We start from the raw sequence: 6,161 nt of genomic DNA on the forward strand, positions 1-6,161 counted from the left end.
CACTGAGGACTTAAAGGGCCTATCTCTTGAGGGGGGTGCACAATAATCCATAATGTAGATGGTTAAATGTAAATAATTCATCAGTCTGTCTTCTTTCCCAGCCTGAGACTCTAGTCTTGTACATTGGGTTAACTTCCTAGCAAAACTGGCTACTAAATATCCAATATATATATATGTGTATATATATATATATATATATATATATATATATATATATATAGTCTCTGGGTCAACCAGACTGGACAGGCACAAACCCAAATTTGTGCTTTTCCTGGAGAAAGCCAAACAGCTCCAGGACCAGGCCAAGCAGGGCTGGGATTTCGGGCCTGACATCTGGTCACAGAAATCCTGGCTGTTTCCTCTCCTTGGCCCAATAACTTCTGCAATCTTGATGCTTCTCTTTGCACCGTGTGTTTTTAATGCCCTTGTTCGTTTTGTCTCTAACAGACTAAAAGCTGTTGAACTCCAAATGGTCGTCAGACAAGGCTTCCAGCCCATTCCACTGGACGACCTGAGCAATCTCTGGGCCGAGCAGCACAGTCTTTCCAAGGCCACTGTCACACACCATAAGACAGGTAGCAAGAGGAAATACCCAAATCCCGCTCGACGCCCACATGCCAGCTTCGAAGAAGTTACAGAAAACGGAACTCCATCCATAATCCCAAAGAAGAATTTTGGGTATTACCTCTTGAGGGGGGAATGTTAGGCAGAAAGTCAGTTATGAGCTTATGTGTGTGTGACATAAAGGCCTAATGTGCCCAGCACATGCATCTGCATCTCAGTCATCCTGACAATGTTTCACGGGCAGCCTGGCCTTTGCATCCTGCCCTGCCCCCTTCTACCTGATAACCTGCCAGGTGGAGATCCCCACCCCTTCTGCCTGAGAAATCTTCCACAATCTCCCAGATGCAGCCCAGTATCTGCATTTCAGTATTACAGAACAGGCGGGGGTTGAATCTCAGTTTCATAGAGAGGGGGTGGTATTGCGCGGCCCTAAAGGAAAAATGTTGTTTTTTTGCCGACTGAACCGGGGTGGTTAGAAACTCCATGACCAAACTCAGAAAATGACTGGAAAAACAGCAACGGGAGAGGAAAACTCAACAGGGATGGTTTGAGTCATGGTTCGGCCGGTCCCCATGGCTTACTACTCTACTGTCAGCCCTAGCAGGACCCTTAATTGTCTTACTCCTGATTGTAACCATAGGACCTTGTGTGTTAAATAGACTCATCACCTTCGTGCGGGAACAAGTTGGAAATGTTAAACTCATGGTCATAAGACAATATGTCACATTAACAGAGACAAAAACGAATAATCTCTAAGATTAGAGATCCTCACAACAAGGAGTGGGGAATGAAGAGTTAAAATTGTATATGTGCAGGTGTAAAAAGTTAAACTTAAGCTTACAGGTTTAAACCTTCCTGGTGCAGCTGTGAAAATAAGACAGAGTGAAGTAGCACCTTGACAGTAGGGACTCCATTTTGGAGCACTTGAGACTGCATTCTGGGAAAGCAACCCCCCCACCGTGAGACTCTGGTCTGAAACCATGACAGAAGTGGGCATTTCGGAGGTGGGAGCAGCCCAGGGTGACCCCCCAGAACCCGGGTCCACGTGGAACCCCCAGTGTTTGTGAACAATGCTTTAGTGCAAAGGAGAGAATGTTAACTTACACTGAGAGAATCGTATGAAACACAGTGATATAGTTTTATTAATAAATGATGTATTTATTGTGAAAGTCAGAGTTACAGAGAGAGGCTCCGAGAGAGAGATCTGCCTTCTGCTGGCTCAGTCCCCAGATGGCCCCAGTGCACAGGGCTGGCCAGGCAGAAGCCAGGGCCTGGACCTTCATCGGGGCCTCCTATGTGGGCGATGGGGGCCCATGCACTTGGGCATCTTCCAGTGGGATTCCCAGGCGCATGAGCAGGGAGCTGGGTAGGAACAGGAGCAGCCTGCACCGGAACCATCGCCACGTGGGTGCCAGCCTTGTGGGTGGTGGCAGTGTCCCCTAAGCCACAGGCTGGTCCCAGGTTTAAAGGTTGAGATGTGGTTACCTGGGTAACCTGGTGGCCGTCATGTCACTCAGTGCCCTCCTCAGAGAGTTGAGGACACTTCACACTGGAGAGGAGTAGGCAGGGGGAGCAGGGGCAGGACTGGCAATGGTGTGACAGGCGTGGTCCCCGATCCGGTGAGCAGGCCTTCTGCCCCCTGACCGCAGGCCTGACCCTCCTGCACGGAGAGACGACACATTTCTCTCAGCAGAGCCACCCGGGGTCAGGATGTGGTACAGACCCGGCACACAGCAGGAAATCCTGGGTCCAGACCAGGCGCTGGCCTGGGTGACAGCACCCGGCGGGTGCTCCTAGTCCGACAGCGCTTGTCCCCCTGTGCTCCTGTGGCTGCCGGGACCCCAGGCTGTGTGAGGATGGATAGAGCACCCCTGAACCCCGATCCTGCACCCATGAACTGTGTTCTGTTTGACTTTCAGCTACTTGAACTGAGACCCCGGGGCCGAGGGAGACCTCGAGGACAGCACGGAACGGACCCTCCAGGCCCTCAGGTCTCGGCAGCAGCTCAGGAGGGGAAGCAGGCGAGGACCCTCCCGTGCAGACCCTGCCGGGCGCCCAGGAGGCTGCGCAGCCACACAGGCGGGGACTCTGGACTCTCCCTGCCCAGGCAGTGCCGCGGGGCCTCCTGCGCCCTGGGAGCTCCTCTGCCTCTGCTGCTTGCTTCTGGCGCAGCACTTTCTCGTTCCTGCTGCCTCTTTATTCATCTGAAAGGCACACAGACAGACACACAGACGTCTGCCGTCCGCTGACTCCCTGCCCACATCCAGGGCTGGGCCCGGCCTAACCAGGAAGCAGCAATGAATGCAGCCTCCGTGTGGGGGCAGGAGCCCAGGGCTGCGCCGTCACCCACGCAGAGTGGCCGGAGCGGATTGGAAGCTGAGCTGGCACTCGGACGGCTCTGACACGGGGTGCAGGGTCCACAGTGAGGATTTTTTTGTCTCAAGATTTATTTTATTTCCTTGAAAGACAGAGTTAGAGAGAGAGATGGAGACAGAGAGAGGTCTTCCACCTGCTGTTTCACTCCCAGGTGGCCGCAACGGCCAGAGCTGCACCGATCAGAAGCCAGGAGCCAGGAGCTTCTTCCGGGTATTGCACGTGGGTACAGGGGCCCAAGCACTTGGGGCATCCTAAACTGCTTTCCCACGCCACAGCAGAGAGATATATCAGAAGAGGAGCAGCCGGGACAAGAACCGGCGCCAATAAGGGATGCCAGCACTTCAGGCCAGGGCTTTTATCCCCTGCACCACAGCACCGGCCCCCCCAGTGCAGCCTTAACAGCTGTGCCACAGCTGACCCTTTGACTCACTGAATTTCCAACCCCCTCCTTGCTGGCCTCAGTTTCTATACTCGCCACAGGGCCAGATCCTTGTAGCAGGTGCAGTGCTGGTCCTGCTAGCGGGTCTGGGGAGCAGCTGGCTATGTGGCGGGTGCCCAGGTGCTGGTTAGAGGAGGGAGAGGAAGAGAGGGCAGTGGGGTGTGAGGGAGGACAGGAGCCTCGGGGGCAGGGGGAGGCACAGAGGCTCGGGGACTCCAGGACTCAGAGGACAATGAGACCAGCGCGAGACAGCAGCAGTGTGGGGAGCGAGTTTATTGAAGGACCCTGAGGGACAGCTCGTGTTCAACAGACAGCATCAGAGAGCACAGGTCCCCACTGGGCCAAAGGGTGCCCTAGACCTGGCCTGTTGAGTGGTCAAGGAGACTTCTGTCTCAAGAGTGTCTCAGCCTGGGGTGTAGGAGGTAACATCTGTCTCCAGCCCATCGATCTGCTTGGGTGTCGGATTGCAGGGTAACCACAGGGAGGCTGCAGGGTGGGGCCCTGAGAGGCCATGGAGTTGATGAGAGGCATCGATCACTGAGAACAGGAGAGGCCGCGAGTCCACGGTGAGAGCCCTGGACGCCCCTCGGTCAGGAGACTCTGCTGCCCTCAGCTGGGAACTGAAGGCCCGGGGGATGGGGTAGGGTTGGGACGCAGCTCCTGTCAGTGTGGGGAGTGAGGTCGCAGGGCTGATCTGAACTCAGTGCCAGCTCCTCCCATCTGCACTGGAGCCACGGGGCTCCGACCACGGCACTGGGGGCAGCAGGGCTGGCAGAAGCCGGACTAGGAGCAGCCACAGCTGGAGCAGGAGCAGGCGGGCACACAGCAGCACACGGGCTTGCAGCAGCACACGGGCACACAGCAGCTGGAGCCACAGCTGCCCTGGCTGCCCCCACAGGAGCCACAGCTGCCCTGGCTGCCCCCACAGGAGCCACAGCCCCCACAGGAGCCACAGCTGGAGGAGCAGGCGGGCACACAGCAGCACACGGGCTTGCAGCAGCACACGGGCACACAGCAGCTGGACTGGGAGCAGCAGGGTTTGCAACAGCTGGACTGGCCACAGCTGGACTGGGAGCAGCAGGGTTTGCAACAGCTGGACTTGCAGCAGCTGGACTGGGAGCAGCAGGGTTTGCAGCAGCTGGACTGGCAGCAGCAGGGCTTGCAACAGCTGGACTGGGAGCAGCAGGGTTTGCAGCAGCTGGACTGGCAGCAGGCACTGGAGCCACAGCTGGAGGAGCAGGCGGGCACACAGCAGCACACGGGCTTGCAGCAGCACACGGGCACACAGCAGCTGGAGCCGCAGCCCCCACAGCTGGAGCCGCAGCCCCCGGAACAGCCAGAGCAGCCCATGGTTCTGGAGGTGGAGGGGAGTGGTCGCAGGAGCAGGTGCAGAGGGAGGTGTCTGTGTGGCTCCTCCCCCTGCTGGGCCCTTTATAAGCCTGCCCCTTGCTCCTGAGAGGCACAGGCCACCTTCCTGGTGTCTATTTTTGTATGTTCCCCAGGGAATTGCGTGTCATTTAAAATAACAAAAACACTGCGTTTCCCTGTGACATTCTTCCTATTAAACATTGTTTCCTTCCCTAAGGCGTCATGGTGCAGCGCCCTCCAGCTGTGGGTTCCCGGTGATCGCCTAGCCTTGAGGTTTCTGGCTGAGTCTAGAGGTTTCCCCTTGCCTGGGACTCTAATGCGGGGACCAGTGTTTCCTCCTTGCTATGCCCTGAGAATGCTGCCTTGTGGGTGGGGCCAATGGTGCAGGGTTGACCCCGCCCAGGACTCCCTGTCTCAGTTCTCTGCTTTCACATGGCAAAGCGCTTAAGATGGCCCACGTGTCTGGGCCTCTGGCACCCACATGGGAGACCCTGAAGAAGCTCCTGGCTCCTGACTTCGGAAACTCGCAACTCTAGCTGTTGCAGGCCACTGGGGAGTGCACCAGCGGGTGGAGACTTCTCCTTATTTCTCTCTGTCTCTCTTTATCTACCTCTCTCTCTGTTACTCTGTCTTCACCTAAATAAAATAAATCGTGAAAAAACAAGGTGTCTGTGTGATCTCTGTTTCTCATGCGTGAGAGGTTCCCTTCCCTCTGATCAGACCTGGCCGCAGCCTGCTTCAAGTGCTCAGGATGAACTACGGACTCCGAACCACGTCTCCCACTTTGAGGTTCCCCGTCGGATCCCAGGAACCCTCAAAGGACGAGACTTTGAATTTGCTACACCACAGCTGTCTGAGTGGATTCAGGTTACGGAGCGTGCATTTCAAGGCTTGACCCATGTGGGAGCTGTGCTGTGTTCAGGCTGCTGTCCAGACAGAGTGGGCTTACAGGGATGAGAGCAAGCACTGTGTGTGCAGCCTTTGTGGTGCTGACAGGAAGCCCGGCAAGCAGCTTCCCGAGTGGGTGAGTCCTGCCGCCCGTGGGTCCGCTGGGTTCGCTCGGTTCGCCTGTGTCCTTGGTGATGTGTCCAAACGTGTTTCCTTCAAGCATGAAGGTCTTTCCAAAGCTGCCAACATGCACTAGTGTCTGTGTGTGCTGTCCAGGTGGGTTTGTCCTTGGCCATTACTTAGAACATGGAGGTGTCATTTTGACCTTAAGCTCATCCAGATGACGGCGTGGTACTCATGCGTATCTCAGGGTCTTACGTCATCCAGCGTCATTGCTAAGTACACCTGCGCAAAGGGAACGTGTGTGCCCTTAGCACCTTCACTGCTGTAAGGACGACTATTGGGCTCCTGAACGTGTGTGCTCACAGGCTGTGCAACCATGGCAACTCAAGACGACGTGACAGGA

The sequence above is a fragment of the Oryctolagus cuniculus genome, chromosome 1 (genome assembly GCF_964237555.1).
Source record: "Oryctolagus cuniculus chromosome 1, mOryCun1.1, whole genome shotgun sequence".
NCBI classification, from domain to species: Eukaryota; Metazoa; Chordata; class Mammalia; order Lagomorpha; family Leporidae; genus Oryctolagus; species Oryctolagus cuniculus.